At 31.7% G+C, this 19,519-nt stretch overlaps 1 protein-coding gene across 7 annotated transcripts in view; it reads right to left on the bottom strand.

The window, feature by feature from the left end:
- Window positions 1-19,519, bottom strand: part of LOC139513445 (corticotropin-releasing factor receptor 2-like) — a 181,270-nt gene that overhangs the window by 55,974 nt on the left and 105,777 nt on the right. The window lies entirely within an intron of this gene.

The following is a 19,519-nucleotide window of genomic DNA, read 5'->3' as shown; positions in this document are numbered from 1 at the left end:
TTTATTATCACGGCTTTATTATAATTCATGGTATGGTTTTCAATGATAAAATGAGACTTCGTTACGCATTAAACGTTTCAACTCGTATACTATACTATAATATAATATATTAGTATAAAAACATTTTAATGGGGACAGCTTTAAAAATAAAATACCCCGCCACCACCCAGTCTGTAAAGATACTAGGTTTATACTATTTTGTAAACTTGATCATGATCTCATCTAAAGATAACATAAATTTGAATGTGTGGAATGTATGAATAGAAAGTTACGTATTTAGGGTTAAAACCAAAGACGTTAAAAATAGTGACTGGCTAATCAGAAGTACATTTATATATTCAGGTCATGTACAGCCGTTTGTTCCGTTATTTAATGGGGGAAATTTGTCGCAAACTTGTCGCATGCGCTAATAATGTGTGAATGCATGTACAGTGACACTGGTATCCTTTACGATTTAATGAAATAAAGAGAAATAAACCATACGTTGGCGCCTGTTAAAACGTTTAAACCTACTGCAATTGATTGGACCTGTCCTAAGTTAGGACCAGTTGTTCAGTTGTTGTCGTTTGTAAGTATGGTGCATAAGTGTTTCTCGTTTCCCGTTTTTTATAAAGATTATAGACCGTTGGTTTTCCTGTTTAGATGGTTTTACACTAGTCATTTAAGGGTTCCTTTAAAGCTTGCTGTTCGGTGTGAGTCAAGGCTCCGTGTTAAAGGCCATTCTTTGACCTATATTGGTCTAATTTTGCAAATTGTGACTTGGATGGAGAGTTGTTTCATTGGTCCTCATACCACCTCTACTTTTATCAACATACATCAAAATATTAGTACTCAGTGTGTTTCAATTCACAATTTGGATTCGAGACTGACCACTGAATTGTCTGGAATAGATACAACGCAAGTCTGGTGGTGACCATATAGTAATGTGGTATCCAGGATAGGTTTCTACAACCACTCAATTGATGCTACTGCTTGTGGATGTTCTCGGGGGAGGGGGGGGGTATTCCGTATTAACTGCCCTATAGTCAGAATTCTAATGTTGACATGGAATATGATAGACGCGATAAATGTTCTGCATATTTATATAATAAACCTTGAAGCATCAATAACAAAGGTTTTTCTAACCAATAAATATATGGACTAAGCCACATATATGACTCTTCAGCTTTGTAATTAACTTGTCCTTTCAACTGTTTTGATTGAAGTTCCACTGACGAGTCTGGCGTACCAAAATATCATAAGCCTGGTAATTTTGAAGTGTTTTTACAAACAATCATACAATGAAACTACACGAAAAGCATCGAAAGACTAAAGAAAACTACATTTGTATATTGCCTTATTGACAGACTTGTATTCGGCGCTCAAATAGTCAATCGTAGTTGCCACCGTTGACGTCTCAACAGCTTGAGGTCGAACTGAATCCAGCTGAGGAAGATAAACGTATAAATACAAAAAACGCATATAAAATATAAATCCATGTATATAACAGATAACATTCGAGAAAGAAATCACATAGTATTACGCAGAATAAATATGGAAAATTGAATGAATCCAATTAAGGATAAATCCATTAAAACGTGACAAGAACATCATTATCTATATATTGGTACTTATGCAGAAGATGTTTTTAGCGATACTAATTTTCTTGCTATTGAGAAATTGTAGAAAATAAATCGTACATATATATCAAGGTCATCTTTCAATCTTCAACAATGATTAATGTATATAAAACCATCCAGCTTCTAACGATTCATAGCTTTTAATAGGATTTGGACAATTGTCCATCACTGAAGACCTAACGATGACTTCTATGTTTGTTTACTTGTTTTGATTGGTTGCTGTTTATTGACCTTTAACCAAATCTATTTATTTTGTATGCATATATTTGCCTAACTTTTGTATAACATTATAAAAATAATCCTTTCACTTTGAAAAACGCCATGGTATTAACATAAAAACTCATACTTTTAGATAGCTTGACCTTTATCATGGCCTAGTTCTTCTAAATACCATTTTCTTTTTAATTTGTAGTTTGAAGTAAGTTTTCAGTAATACTGACCAACAATGTAGTTAATCAATCTATATACAGAAAGACCAACAACCTGATTGCTTGACAAGATGACGGATCCTAAATTGAAAAAATATCCATAGATCTCCAGACAAATATTTGAATAAATGATTAATGCACGAATTGTCTAAGTAATGCTTCACAACGTTTTGCCCGGTTTAAGTTGCAAAATTGGAGTTGTCAAATGTAATAAGAAGACCCAAAGGTGATGCCGTATTAATCATCATAGATAGTGCTTTTAATTTGAATATTTGAATTAGCAGTTATTAAATAATCATGCTTATCATCTATCATGTACAGTTTTTTTTATCGTTATTTTTTAAATGAGGTTCAGTTGAGACGATTTTACATATATAAGTTCATATGACTGTGGACATGTTTTATTCACTTATCCTATTCAATTTGAATTCATATTTATATTACATTTACCACTTGAGATTTTTTTAACCTAACCACTTGTACACACTGTTAGCAGATGTTCATATACTGCTTCATAAGTTTTGAATTAGAAGAAGGTCTAAGTAAATACAATATATTTGTGCAAATCGTTTGATTGTTATGTTGGAATGTTTTGACAGGTAAAATGCATTTGAAGAGATCGAATAAACCTGATCGAACATATTAACCTGGCTCCACAAATTGCCCGTTACCTCTTTAATTAAGGGAAATTAGCTGTCAAATTCATGTTCATCGATTTAACTCAAATTCTCATATTTTATTTATAACATACTAAAACGTGCATCCAAATTATAATAAGTCTGAAATAAACAATTAACAATGCTTAGACTCGGTACTATACATCAACATTTCGTGTGTATTTTAGTCTAGTTGCCATCTAACTTGCCATCGAGAAGACCTCCGAAGACTGCCGACGGCCACATATCACGATATAAACATAAATATAAATAGATTGCGACCACGTACAAATGGATATTTTAAGTTCTGTTTGATTTCACGTTGTAGGCTAAACAAATAAGTAAATCATCGTTTTTATCTGAATAAGAACGATTAATTGTTGGTTGAATCAGTCAACCAAAATCATGAAAATGTTCACCTTTCTTCCACTTGCAAAGTTGACATTCTTTTCCTTTTAATGACTAAACACGGATTAAAATCATTTTGAGTAATAAATAAAAATATGTTTGAAGCTAAAACAAGAGGTCATATTTGGCCTGTTGCTCAGATCAGAAGCACCTCCTTTTGTACTATGTTCAGCACAAGCGAGGATGAGGTTTAGTTTTGACATGACTTTCGCTTTACTTAAACTTAAAAAACAAAATAGCTATGAATGCTTGAAAATTCAGATGATTTAATATAAAAAGCAATGAGGCTATATAAGTGATTAAAAATTCCATAAACCTCCAGAACAAAAAATCTCAGTATTTTTATTCAGCAAATCACATGGAGTTCACACATTTTTTCTGAACATTCACTCTTTTTCTCTACATTTTTAATACAGTTTTTTAATGACAACTTTAGTTCTATGTTGATTTGACCATTCATATGAAAATAAAAGCAATATCTGAATATAAAAAAATAATACAGATTTCACCCTTATAACCGAATAAGAAAAAGATTACTCAGTAACACACACACCAACAAGATGTTTTTGATTATTACATTCCGTATTAAAGTACGTTATCTTAAATGCATTTCATTTAATTGCTTCATCAAAACAAGTAATTATGTTGTATAAAAGTAATTTCTATCTCGTTGAATTAATAGGACTTTACTTATAACTGTAATTACCTAACCAGCATTTGCCAATTACATGAGATATTATATCTTAATTTTTATGGAGAAAATAAGTATACTATAAAAGAATTGAAGTATTGCTTAAATAAATCAAAATATCACTTTATGTGCTCCAGAATTATAAAATATAACTTGACAAAGATTAGAATGCTACAAATAAATTTTAATCGAAGTTTGAAACGCAGCTGTGTGTGTATACTCAGTAACGAATCGAGTGAACTTTAATGTTTACAATCTCCCAGAAATAGTATTTAAGAGAAAAAGTAATGGAAATAATAACAACTAAGTTTTTAAAGAACTTTTCATTCTGCATCAATAAAATATGGCGGTGTTGCTAAAATATTTTTCCAAAGCTCGGTTATATACGTAGTATTACACGTATCTGCATTATCGACACATTGTTCATATTGTTTTTATATGTCATTGCTTATCTTTACACAGGAAGAATATTTTTAATGATATATATATGTATATGTAGTAGTACATATACCAAATTTCATGTTGCTCTACTTCGTAGTTCCTGAGGAAACTGGGACGAACATTTCATGAAAACAGAAAGACATGTACGGATGAATGATAAACTTCACGTAACATGCCAAAACGAGGCCTAATGCCGGACGCAAATTTTCCGAAGTACCTACAAAAATAGTGGAAGAAATGTGTTTACATGGCCCTTGTGTTTAAGAATATTACAAGTATTCGTTATGCAGGATTTGTTGCCCAAGCATATGAAAACACCTCAAACAGAAATTCATGTTCACATGAAGCATGTTACAAAATATAGGAATGGTCTGATAATTTAATAATTCCTGAAACAAATTCGGTGAAAATTACAAGGTACTGACGGACGGACAGACAGGGTTAAAAAAAATAACCCTTGCTTCAGAGCAGCGACATAATAACGCGGCTAACAATCAAAGAGCTCATAGCAAAAAAGGCATATACTAGATGCATTCCGGCAATGATTTGCTCCAAATGTGAAATCCGTCTCTTCTTGTTGGATGATATATGATAAGCTCTGATGTATATCTCATAAAAACGTTAATTCAAGAATGATATCCAACTGGGTTAAATAAGTTATGGAAAAACAATCAAAATATTTCTTTGTTATATATAAATTAATCTTTATTCACAAATGCACATTTATACCCCGAGGGGTTGATGGTGTTTATACAAAACAAATAACACAATTGCAAAAATCATAAAACAACTTGTGTTACATACATATTACAAAAAAAAAGGTTTTAAATGTCAGATGTAAACTTCTTTGTGTGTTTTTATTTTATAATTTAATCCTACAGAACTTTATAATGACATCTGGTTGAAATAAAATATAAAAGTAAGATTTTGTTATCAAGACAACATGCCTGATTTGAGGCTATTTAAAATTGTTTAAAAACCTAATTTGTCGCACTATAAGTTTTGATAATAATTATTTTGGGGTTAAATTAGAAGTATCAAATGATTAATAAATATCTTATAAGTTAAGTAAGCACGATCACGATGACAATGTTATTATCCATACAGTTTCCATAACAAAGAAGCATAACTCCTATTGCCCATACAATTACCATTACCAAGAAGCATAACTCCTGTAAAAAAGTTTTCTGCAATCTTCCAAGACCTTGCTGACAGAAGCTTTTGATTAGAGTATCATAAAAATACAAAGAGAAATGTAAGTGCAAGAGTGTTTACAATGCAATGTTCAGAATAAGTTATACCTCCCAGAAATATGATTGAAAAGCGCTGATATTCGAACTCACCAAGACATTGCTGATTTAAAGTTTTGATCTACATTTCATAAAACAATCCTACAAGAAATGTATGTGAAAGTGCTTACTATTCAATTTTCTTTAATGATTTATAAATCCAAAGAGAAACACTTTTTGATTGGCACTGATTTACAAGCTCATCTGAGACATAGCTGATAGAAACCGAGGATAAAAATTTGGTAAATATCTGGTAAGAATTGTACACTTGAGAGCACTTACAATGCAGTTTTCTATATATTTGCATTTCAAAGGGATATTACTCCTGTAAAGTAAATTGATCAGCGCTGATTTTCGAACTTTTCCCAGACATCAGTGATATAAGCCTCGCTTCAATATGCATTCCAAAAATTTTACACGAAATGGAGGCTTGAGAGCAGTAACAATGCAATTTTCCGTAGAATTTTCGTTTCCAAGAGACTCCTGTTTCCAAATCTTTCCCGGGGGACAGACATCACTAATGATTTTTCAAAATAATCCGTTAGAAATGCAGATAGCGCTTTAAATGCTCTTTTCCATATAATTTATATTCCGAAGTGCACAACTTCTCGACACATAGTTGTTAAACACTGATTTTCGAACTTGTCTGAGAAATTGCTGATGTAACTTTCATTAAAATCTGGCAAGAATTTTGCACTCCAGAGCGCTTACAAGAAAGGGACAGACGAACGAATTAATGGGCGGACGAATTGACGGACGCCCGGTATTTCTACGTCCCCCGTAACGCGTCGCATGGGGGATAAGAAGTTTTATTTAATTGCATACATAAATTTCTGTCGACATTATCTATAAATCTGACTTTCCCGTTAAAAATGTTGCCAGTGATATCACAGAATGATTTGATTACATTATTTATTAATTGAAACCTCTTAATCACTTGGATTAATTGCCGACACTGTGATCATTCTTGTTTCTGTTAGTTCGATTATATACTAAAACGGAAATTGATAGGCTTAAAATGTAAGTTCAGAACCCGGAAGGGGGTGGCTAGACTGGTATGGGATAGAAAGTTAAAGTACACATATTGAAATAAACAAAAATAAGTACTTTAGTTATTCATAGGTTACACAAGAGACAACAAAAGGTTTTATGCAATTAACACTACCACCACCCATACCACCGCCATATATATAGAAAATACTACAAAGTCAGAGTAATAATGATCGTTTCAAGCTTTAATAGCAGCCATTTCTCGGGTCAGATGTGAAAATAATACCTCTTATTAATGAACCTATAAATATTGGATTTTATGTTAGGAAATGCCGTTGATCGAGAAAAAGAGCTTCAAATTAAACTAGGGAAATACAGAAACTACGTGTCAGTTGAGTTGCAACAAAACACAAATATTCCACCCAATCTGTGAAAAGGAACCTCATTAGTAGAAAAGTGGAGAAATTAAAGGGTAAAGAAGCAATTTCCTCGCTATTTATGACCGATTGTAACCATGTTAATTCGTTTTTGTCGCTGAAATGCAATTTCTTGGAAAATAGAAGCAAATTATAACAAAACGATGTGCATAGACCAAAAAGAAGATTTTATTAGGAAATAATGATATTTGATATATTTATAGAATTTCATTTTTTTCTGCAGAATTGATTGAATATTGATGTCGTAGACAAGTTGTTTTGAAAAACTGAAATGTAATGAACAAACTAATTCAGTTGTACTTGTGTAAATAAGAAGCATTTCCAGTAAATGTGTTGCATTCGCATATTTTATATAAAATCGCATACTTTATTCACTATAATCGATTTGAGCTGCAGTTTTTTTCAAAAATTAACTTTGCTGTTACTTGTTTTGACATTGTATATATATATATGTGTCTTATCTTTCACAAGACTCCTTTTGAAACGTATACCTGATTATCTAATGCCCTCTCTTATGTTGGCTTTTGTAGTCAAAACCTCGTCCTTTGAAAACTTGAGATAGTTATCTTAATGGAAAACAAACTAATAAAACCAAAGTAAGCTACTTCCAGAACATTTTCAAACATTGATTCTTTCACATTTAAAATTTTCAGCAAGACTGTTAACAAGTATGTCGAGACTGTATGAGTTTCAAATATCTTAGTCAGTTCGAACTTAATGGATTGTCACAAGTAACATAAGTAAAATTGAGAAAGGAAATGGGGAAAGGAAATATAAGTATATTGTTTTTTGGTAGTAGCCAATTCATAAACACGCGAATTCGAGGGAAACACTTCAACTATAAGAGGAAAATAACGAAACAACAGAAACACTGAAGTGCAACAAAATACCAAACGACAATGCAACACACACAGAAACGAGATACATTTCAATATACATTTCAATGCTACGTTATGTTTAGCTACTGGTAATGCGGGTACCGTAAGAATGCAAACATACGTATTGTAAATCAACTGATAGTAGTCAGCCCATATCTACGGTAAGTGGAGGACATTTCAAGTATTAGTTAATATTGATTATTCATTAGTTGTTAGTGGCTTTGAACTTGCTGTCAGTAGCTGCGAGTACTCACAGATCTGTACTTAGTGTCTTTATTTGTTAGGATGTACAAATACCCAACCACGTCCACTCTGTATTTTTGTTAGAGATGTATTTCTATTTGTATCCAGCCTTTTTAAACTGACTTTTATAGTTCGTTCTTAGGTTTACAGTTACATCACTGTCCCAGTTTAGAGGGAGGGTTGGGATCTCGCAAACATGCAACATTCTGTATGTATGTGCCTGTCCCAAGTCAGGAACCTTTGATTCAGTTGTTGTCGTTTGTTACTGTGTTACATATTTGTTTTTCGTTTATTTATTTTGTACATAAGGCCGTTAGTTTTCTCATTTGTATTCTTTAACATTTGTCATTCAGAACCTTTTATAGCTGAATTTGAGGTACGGGCGTTGCTTATTGTTGAAGGCCGTACGGTGACCTATAGTTGTAATGTCTTTGTCATTTAGTCTCTTGTGAAGACTTGTATTATTAACAATCACACCACATCTTCTTTTCTACATTTACATGGAATTCTGAAATAATAATACTTTACGGATACTTCTATAATAAAACATATGTGGATCGCTGTTACAAAGTAGTTGAACCGCTTTACCCAAGCTTCTCATTTTAGGTTTTGAAAACTTTATACTATCAGAATGACCATTAACTTGCTGAAAATACATTAAAACCGTTATATTATCAAAAATACATGTTCATATACTTTATCTTTGTGTATCGATTGCAGTCTTCAATGTCATCTCGCCAGTCAATATAAAAAGGGAAAAGTGTCATTTGGAACATACCTCAAGTGGAAGTAGTCAGATTTCAACAAATTGCATTCAATATTTCTTACAAGTGTCACAAGCAGAGATGACACATTTCAGTCTTTATGTTGTCCTTCCTAACAATAGGACAAGATTTTTCCATTAATGCAAAAGGTGATGACAAATTGTTTGTTCTGATATTTCAAGCAAATATCACAAACAGTTTTAAACATGACAGAATACTAGGTTATACTAACGCAATTGAATAGAAATTTAACTATATAGAAGATAATTAAGTTTCTTCGCTAACATCTGACAAATTAATTGTTACACATGGTATGATTGTCACAGTCGGAGATGTTTATAGCATGTATAACTTTCTTAAAATGCAATAAATCGAAATATTGGAAGAAAAATATCAAAGTTTGATTACATTACCGAGATCTAAATTACATAAATGTCTGAAATAAACGACGATTTTATTATATTTTGTCACTTTTAAAGCAAACATCACCAAAAAGTATTAACCTTACAAAATCTACAGAAATATCATATATAATATGGATCGATTTCTCTTTAAATGCAGTACGCTAGTGGTACATCTTATCATTGCCTTGTAAGCTTTAAAATCGAGGTCAAAATTGACAGGGGTCACACAGGATGTTTTACGAAATAGGTGTATGGACCCAGCGATTATTTTGAAACTAAAATGAAATTAAGAATGGAAATGGGGAATATGTCAAAGAGACAACAACCCGACCAAAGAGCAGACAACAGCCGGAGGCCACCAGTGGGTCTTCAACGCAGCGAAAAAAATCTTGCAACCGGAGGTGGTCCTCAGCTGACTCCTAAATAAAATTGTGTACTAGTTCAGTGAAAAAGGACGTCACACCAACTCCAAAACATATAAATAAACTAAAATTTAAAAACATTCAAGACTAAAAAAGGCCAAAGGCTCCTGACTTGCGACAGGCGCACAAATGCGGCAGGCTTAAATATGTTTTGTGAGATCTCAACCCTCCGTCTATAGGTGGCATGGTAGTATTTCCTGGCCCATAAGGGATAATGATAGCCTTTTTAGAATTTTCACCACTTTCTAACATTGCAAAAAATTCTACATTCACAGTTAACTGAAGTACTTTCATTTTACTATTCAAAAATGAATTTGAATATGTATCATGACCGTTTACTTTTTTTGCTATTTTTAAAAACCTAAGGCCACTAGTAATTTTAGGTCTTTTATGGTGCAGGGAATACAAAATTTAAAAAAATTCTCAAAAATTCATTTTCATCTGTATGTAAAATTGTTTCATATTTTTCTACACCTATTTCATCCCTCAGTTTGGGAAAGTATGTTCAGTTGATACTGTATTTTTTGTCCAATCACACTGTTTAGATACATTAACCTAAGTAGGGTACACAAAATAGCAACCTAAATTCTCGAATGCAAATACTACCGTGCCACCTATACCTGTAGCCAATGTAGAATAAAGAAACACATAGCAATACGCATGTAGTAAAACTCAGTTTAAAAGACGTTCGAGTCCGATGTCAGAATAGATAACAAAAGAAACTAAGCAAAATGACAATGATACATAAATTAACAAATTAAGGACTACTAGCAGTTACTGTCATGCCAGATCAAATCCTCAATTAAAATGATTGAAAGATAATGTCTTCATTATATGAAAATCAAGTACAATCCCTCCTGTTAGGGATTAAGTATGATACCGTCATAAAATATAAGAGAAGAACATAACCCGTAGCATGCCAACAACTGGTTTTATAATAAGTGTGTTTATTTCCGATCGAAGAAACCTATATCTATGAGTGAATCAATAGTAATACCAAAATATGTAATCCTTAATGACTTGACAACAGCATCGTAACCTATACCTTTCCAAATAAGTCTGTTTAAAGGTTTGGTTAGCTTTTGAGTTGAATGCCGACATTTTTTTTCACGGGTCATTTTTTCGTATGATCTACAGCTTCCATGAAATAAGCCAGTGACATTAATATTATATATAGGGAATACACTCTCCTGTACTACAAATTTTATTTCCGATTATAGCATGTTATTACTCTCTTTATTTTTTCTTCCACGCAATTTCTAAATAACAAAGATGGGGAACTAAGATGAATAATGGACAGAGAATAGCAGAACGAGTGGTATTTATATATTGGTTCAGTCATTAAAGGCAGGACAGTTGACATAATCAGGACAGTATCTTAATTCTTTAATAGTAATAAAGTAACACTTTTGAAATATCATTAAAAAGAAGGGAAAAGAAGAGAAACGTGTCGGCGGTTACTCATGTTTTTTTTATTCTTTTCTTTTACTCTTCCGGTAAGGGCCGATTTTGGACCCAAATTTCAGGTTCATATGAAGAAAGATTTAGACACTTTTTAAACACTAAAGTGTCTACTGCGGTAGATTCAATTAATATACGTAGAAGATTTGAACTGAATTAGTCATCATTAAAGACGCTGAAATATAAAAAAAAATCTATAAAATATGCCATAATATGTCTCTTTTCAGACGTTTTCTGTCAAAAATGAAGGTGGCCGCATCCGTGTTCATCCTCAACCTTTGTATATGTTATGTCTTAACATCAAATACAACTTACATTTAAATATTAAGAATGAACACAAATGCGGCCACAATCGTTTAAGACGAAAACCGTCTAATAATTAACTCAAATTCTAAAATTGTGAAGATTTCAGTAATTTAGCATAACTTATTGATGCTAGTATCCGATACATGTGCATTGTATTGTCAAATTGGCACATATTTATGTAACAGAAGTATTCTTCTTTCCAATTAATAACTTATAGTTTACATTTTAATAATTTTGTAAAATAGCTATATTTTTGGGCCAAAAAAGGGTCTTACTGAACCTACTCCTTTTCTAGACTAAAAGATAATATAAAGGAGTTTTACCGTGTATATCACTATGTGTCTGGCAAATCAGACGAATCGCCTGTTTTGTTCAGATTTTAACAATATACGGATCATAGGCAAAGCGTTGGTACTTTTTTGAAGATATTGGAATTAAACAGAAATGAATAGTGTCTCATAATTTATCGAAACTCAGTTACATCACATGTACCTTCAGTGTGACGTTGAGTTCTTGTGTTGTATTTTATTTGGCCTGGTTCCGTAAGTCTAATAAGTCCTGAAGACAATTAGCTTAGCAACTCCCTAGTGTTCAGTTGACCTTAGAGTGTTCAGACTTTAAACTGAGGTCGTTATTGGTTTTATTGAGGCTAAAATGTATTCAGACTTTAAACTGAGGTCGCTATTGGTTTTATTGAGGCTAAATGTATTCAGACTTTAAACTGAGGTCGTTATTGGTTTTATTGAGGCTAACATGTATTCAGACTTTAAACTGATGTCGTCATTGGTTTTATTGAGGCTAAATGTATTCAGACTTTAAACTGATGTCGTCATTGGTTTTATTGAGGCTAAATGTATTCAGACTTTAAACTGAGGTCGCTATTGGTTTTATTGAGGCTAAATGTATTCAGACTTTAAACTGATGTCGTCATTGGTTTTATTGAGGCTAAATGTATTAAGACTTTAAACTGATGTCGTTATTAGTTTTATTGAGGCTAAATGTATTCAGACTTTAAACTGAGGTCGTCATTGGTTTTATTGAGGCTAAATGTATTAAGACTTTAAACTGAGGTCGTTATTAGTTTTATTGAGGCTAAATGTATTCAGACTTTAAACTGATGTCGTTATTAGTTTTATTGAGGCTAAATGTATTCAGACTTTAAACTGATGTCGTCATTGGTTTTATTGAGGCTAAATGTATTCAGACTTTAAACTGAGGTCGCTATTGGTTTTATTGAGGCTAAATGTATTCAGACTTTAAACTGATGTCGTCATTGGTTTTATTGAGGCTAAATGTATTCAGACTTTAAACTGATGTCGTTATTGGTTTTATTGAGGCTAAATGTATTCAGACTTTAAACTGATGTCGTCATTGGTTTTATTGAGGCTAAATGTATTCAGACTTTAAACTGAGGTCGCTATTGGTTTTATTGAGGCTAAATGTATTCAGACTTTAAACTGATGTCGTCATTGGTTTTATTGAGGCTAAATGTATTAAGACTTTAAACTGATGTCGTTATTAGTTTTATTGAGGCTAAATGTATTCAGACTTTAAACTGAGGTCGTCATTGGTTTTATTGAGGCTAAATGTATTAAGACTTTAAACTGAGGTCGTTATTAGTTTTATTGAGGCTAAATGTATTCAGACTTTAAACTGATGTCGTTATTAGTTTTATTGAGGCTAAATGTATTCAGACTTTAAACTGATGTCGTCATTGGTTTTATTGAGGCTAAATGTATTCAGACTTTAAACTGAGGTCGCTATTGGTTTTATTGAGGCTAAATGTATTCAGACTTTAAACTGATGTCGTCATTGGTTTTATTGAGGCTAAATGTATTCAGACTTTAAACTGATGTCGTTATTGGTTTTATTGAGGCTAAATGTATTCAGACTTTAAACTGATGTCGTCATTGGTTTTATTGAGGCTAAATGTATTCAGACTTTAAACTGAGGTCGTCATTGGTTTTATTGAGGCTAAATGTATTAAGACTTTAAACTGAGGTCGTTATTAGTTTTATTGAGGCTAAATGTATTCAGACTTTAAACTGATGTCGTTATTAGTTTTATTGAGGCTAAATGTATTCAGACTTTAAACTGATGTCGTCATTGGTTTTATTGAGGCTAAATGTATTCAGACTTTAAACTGATGTCGTCATTGGTTTTATTGAGGCTAAATGTATTCAGACTTTAAACTGATGTCGTTATTAGTTTTATTGAGGCTAACATGTATTCAGACTTTAAACTGATGTCGTCATTGGTTTTATTGAGGCTAACATGTATTCAAACTTTAAACTGATGTCGTTATTGGTTTTATTGAGGCTAAATGTATTCAGACTTTAAACTGATGTCGTTATTAGTTTTATTGAGGCTAACATGTATTCAGACTTTAAACTGATGTCGTCATTGGTTTTATTGAGGCTAAATGTATTAAGACTTTAAACTGAGGTCGTTATTGGTTTTATTGAGGCTAAATGTATTCAGACTTTAAACTGATGTCGTTATTGGTTTTATTGAGGCTAAATGTATTCAGACTTTAAACTGAGGTCGTTATTGGTTTTATTGAGGCTAAATGTATTCAGACTTTAAACTGATGTCGTCATTGGTTTTATTGAGGCTAAATGTATTCAGACTTTAAACTGATGTCGTTATTAGTTTTATTGAGGCTAACATGTATTCAGACTTTAAACTGATGTCGTCATTGGTTTTATTGAGGCTAAATGTATTCAGACTTTAAACTGATGTCGTTATTGGTTTTATTGAGGCTAAATGTATTCAGACTTTAAACTGAGGTCGTTATTGGTTTTATTGAGGCTAAATGTATTCAAACTTTAAACTGATGTCGTTATTGGTTTTATTGAGGCTAAATGTATTCAGACTTTAAACTGATGTCGTCATTGGTTTTATTGAGGCTAAATGTATTAAGACTTTAAACTGAGGTCGTTATTGGTTTTATTGAGGCTAAATGTATTCAGACTTTAAACTGATGTCGTTATTGGTTTTATTGAGGCTAAATGTATTCAGACTTTAAACTGATGTCGTCATTGGTTTTATTGAGGCTAAATGTATTAAGACTTTAAACTGAGGTCGTTATTGGTTTTATTGAGGCTAAATGTATTCAGACTTTAAACTGATGTCGTCATTGGTTTTATTGAGGCTAACATGTATTCAGATCTTTAAAAAGTAACTATTGGTCTTGAGCGTACGTGATACGGTATTCACTCAAAAACATGAACTATAGGTACAGAAATCTCGTATTTGTATTTAACTTTAGGTAGTTTTTGTTTTTATGCTTTCATACGTAATTTATATTACCGGTTTTTCATAATGCTTTGAGTTATTACTTATAAAAAGGAAAATGTGGTATGATTACCAATAAGATTTTTTTTTAGAAATATCACGTGTCTTATCTGTTGGGAACACGCAATAATAAGTAATCATGTTGGCGAATCGTGATTTTCCAAATGTGTGCCTAAAAGAACCATAAAAGAAACCGGAATACTGGTCGTTTTCCTCTAGCAAAACACGTAATTTTCCATCAGGGACTTTCTATATATTAGTATAGAATGTCTCTCACACAGATTCAATAAAATTTTTAGTACAACTGAATGCAATACTTTTCAGATACGTGTAGACCTTGTTGCATTAATTCTGACTTTGCATCGAGCCCCCTCACCATCTGCATACAACAAAACAAATAGTGCTGGGTAAATGGACAAATTTTCATGAAATTTGATCTCAAGGCTTTGTTACTGAGGAACGTTATTGTAAAAATATAATCATAAAGTATAGTGAGAGCAGAAAAGGTGAAATAAATCATACCAGTCGAATGTCTATATCACAATTAAAGGGTGGCGAAAGGGTGTTTCCGTCTTTGATTCTTGCTTTGACATCACAATAATCATTTAACACAATGATAAATGAGATAGATGAAATTTAGACGTATAGAATTTCAAATTCAACACTGTCGTATTAAAACGACATGCCTGAATCAAGCATTTTGTTTGTTTCGATATTCATTTGTTGTATTCGTGATACAATAATCAGTATCTAATACAACCATGTTAAATCAATTTAGACCGAACAGACATGATAGAATTCAAAATACTGGTGGCTTTGAAACGGATTATATAGACTCATGACCTCAAATCTGAACAATTTTGAACAATATTTCCATTTTGCGTGTTTTTCAAAATTAAAAAAAAAATCTGCACAAGTTTAATGTTTCAAATATACATGTGTAACCTGTAAGATGTCTGATCATGAATATATCAAATGTAATAAACAAATTCTCTTTAAACAAATTGGAGAACTTCAACTATAGAACGTAATGCAAACAGACCTTCTGTTTGTACCTAAAATTAAACGAAAGACCTGATTCAATTTGGCCTCCACATCTCATTGATCGTTTCTAATAGATAAATTAGTTCGGCGTTTAATTTTGTAAAATGTTTACAATGTACGCCTAAAAACAGAAATCTTAAGTCAATGTAATCTGCAATATATCTCTGCAATGTTGCCTTAAGTAAAGTAATATTTCTCTAGAATTAATCGTTTCTTCTGTTGAAATGTAGATTTTGAAGAAATGCAAATTTTTGATTAGGGCAATATCATTTCAGTAATATTGATATTTAATCACTAGTTATTATTCCACGACATCTAATATTTGCAAAGTATTAATAAATTGTTTTCAACTGTGTTTGCCATTTATTTCAATTTAATTGGCATAGATTATCTTTACAGTTATATTAAATCGTAATGATATCTTATCTCTTTTTTTCCGAAAAAAAATGAGGCATATTAAAATAAAATTATCTGATATTACTCGTCAAGTGTTATATATAATGTAAAATATTCTCCAGAGTATTAAGCACGAAAGCCAGTTTAACTCTTGAATATTCATTGAAATGTTGTAAATGGTGAAAATTTCGAGTCGGCATAAATTAAAAATTGATAGCGATAGTGATACGGCTGAAAGCTTGATTTCATACTTTAGAACAAGGGGCCTCGGTGGTCTAAGTAGTTACTACTGTTATCACTATAAAAAAAAGAAGATGTGGTATGATTGCCAATGAGACAACTATCCACAAAAGACCAAAAGGAAACAGACATTAACAACTATAGGTCATCGTACGGCCTTCAACAATGAGCAAAGCCCATACCGCATAGTCAGCTATAATAGGCCCCGATAAGACAATGTAAAACAATTCAAACGAGAACACTAACGGCCTTATTTATGTAAAAAAATGAACGAAAAACAAATATGTAACACATAAACAAACGACAACCACTGAATTACAGGCTCCTGACTAGTCAGTCAACAATGAGGTTGTGCGTTCGAACCCTCTTCGTGTGGGTGCTTGACTCCAGTCTTAATTGACAAGGATTGACAGTTTAACTATCGTAGGTAGGTGGTTTACTCCGGGCACTTAGCCTTCCTCCATCAATAAAAACTTGCCGCCACGAAATAACCCAAAAGCGGCAATTAAAAGTGGCGTTAAAAAAAAAAAAAAAAAAATCATACTTTAGAAAACATTTTCTTTCATTATGTATCACATTGTCTTCTTCAGAATAGCAGTAAAACCCTTGCCAATATGTTGTTCTGGTTTTGCTGTGTGAGATGTATAAATACGGTGCCATGTCCAGTCGTAATTGGGACGTTAAATTACTGTCAAGCTTGTCAATATATATTAAGTGCCTGTCTCAGATAAATCCATGCAAAGTGATACAGAAGCAAGGTTACATGATCATCTTAATATTCTGTTACAAGGAAGGTCTTATCATATAATAATAGTAGAAAAAAAAAAAATTCCCAAAATTTTCAAGGATATACCTTATAAAGGGCTGTTTCTAAAAATAGAATTTCTACCAAGATTAAAGGTTAAAAACATGCAATTTTTGATAAAATAGACCTTAAAATTACATTTAATGAATATTTTGTAGGCATTTTAGTATGGCTTTATCATAAATATGAACCAATATGAAACTAATGATTATACTTATGGTAACCTCTCAAATTTCCTTTTAAGTGCAGCAAGGTCACCAAAAGGTCAAATTTCAAATTTTTGAAAATTTTGCAAAAATTCAGGTTTTCAAAGTCTTCCCAGGAAAAGCGAGGATATTTATTTCTTTTTATTTTTGTCTCTTTACTATTGCTATAGCATTATTTACAAAATATAAAAAAAATTGTCGTCGGCAAATGAATTTGTCTGCTTGAATTTTATTCCTCTTTCAGTCATAGTTATGGATTTTGATAATTTTTGCATATTTTTCACTTGATTACAGAAAATGTTCAAGTAAGATTATGAAACTGTTAGAAACATTAAACAGCTATAAGCATAATAATATTTAATGAATTTTATACATGTATTTAGTTTTTTAGAAAAAAAAATCAATTAAAGGGGAGATAATAAAATATTGAATTTATTGGACAAATTTATATTTTCCGAATTTTAAAAAAAAATAAGGTCTTTAAACCTTTTATATTCTGGAATTATTTATGAAACGCCTTTCTATACTAGATATTTATCTGCTTATATAGTTTTATTATCCAAAAAATATGTTTTTCTCTTTATAATCTACAAAAAAAGCTAAAATATATTAATTTCATTGAATTTTTAAAGGGAAAAATGTCAACAACACACTCTTTTATTATACATATTGATTTTTTAGCTTTCATTGAGACAAGTCATTTACATTCAGATACCTTAGTCACCATAAGCTGGTAAAAACTGGATTATCTGTTCATTACAGTCGCAGTTTAAATTTCCCGCCATTAATACCGGTCGATCATATTGCAGAACCTACCTATAAATTCTCGTCCTAGGCATTCATTAAATAATTGCAACTGGACAAAAACCAAACAACAATTAAGTCAGAAATTTAAAAATTGTAAAATATGGAGAAAAAAAAACATTAAAACGTTCGCGTGTTTTAAATCATTTCAATAACCATATCCATCGGTTAAAGAAAGCAGATGAAACATTTCCGTCACTTTGAAATATAAAACCAAAGTCTTTTATTTTCAAGTTCTTTTCCCACGCTAAAAGAGTCAATTGTTTTTGAAAGTTTTAAAACATTGAACAAATCTCTAAGGAAAGTCTGTAAGTGTTTGAAAATTGCGCTGTTATAAGAAACCTACAAAAAAAGATGAACATTGCGCTGTTATAAGAAACCTACAAAAACAGACCAAAATTCATCTTTTATATCGTATTTGAATGTTCCAAAATCAATCAAAGTCAATGTTTTAAAATCAATGAAAAAAAAGTAAAATCACAAAAATACTGAACATAGAGGAAAATCAATTCGGAAAGTCCATAATCACATGGCAAAATCAAATAACAAAACGCATCAAAAACGAATGGACAAGAACTGTCATATTCCTGACTTGTCTTCTTCAAAGTCATAGTAATGTTCACGTACATGTGCACTTGCACGAGGTCGATTTCTATCCGATTCTTAATCGTTGATTTACTATGTAACTTCGATTGAATTTTGATTTATTTTTCGGGATTATCAAATGCAAATTGGGTCGACTATTAAAATAATCTTTCACATTGATTAAAGATGGGTCGAGTTAAGCTCCTTTATTGGGCAAAAAAGTCAGCTTTAGGCAAGAACTTCCATTCTTTATTTATAGTTATCAATTTCACAAATGAAACGATTTGCTTACTCTACTTATCTGCATTTCTATTTCAAAGTGTTCCATGCGATTGCTTACAATTAGTATCTAAGGTAATGTATTTGAATTGACTCTTCAAATCTTACGGAGTAAAAGATCTGTGCAGGTTATTAGCTTGAGACGATAAAGAAATGGTAAAATCTGACTTAATCTGCCAACTCCAAATACTGGATTATACTAGTGACGTCATACATTGTATCTTTTTACAAACAGAAAATGTCCCATATTTACATATGTATTTACAAAATACAAACTATTGACCTTCATTCAATCTAACTATAGAGTAATAGACGAGTATGGAAATTAGATGTCAAATGAAGAGAAAGTCAATTACTTTTTCGTTAAGCAACGTACCGAATTACCGAATTAATTTTGCCCTTCCATATACTAATTACAATTCTCAA

Source organism: Mytilus edulis, chromosome 2, assembly GCF_963676685.1.
Source record: "Mytilus edulis chromosome 2, xbMytEdul2.2, whole genome shotgun sequence".
NCBI lineage: Eukaryota > Metazoa > Mollusca > Bivalvia > Mytilida > Mytilidae > Mytilus > Mytilus edulis.
The sequence above is the reverse complement of the archived record's forward strand: the minus strand, read 5'-3'. Positions and strand labels throughout refer to the sequence as shown.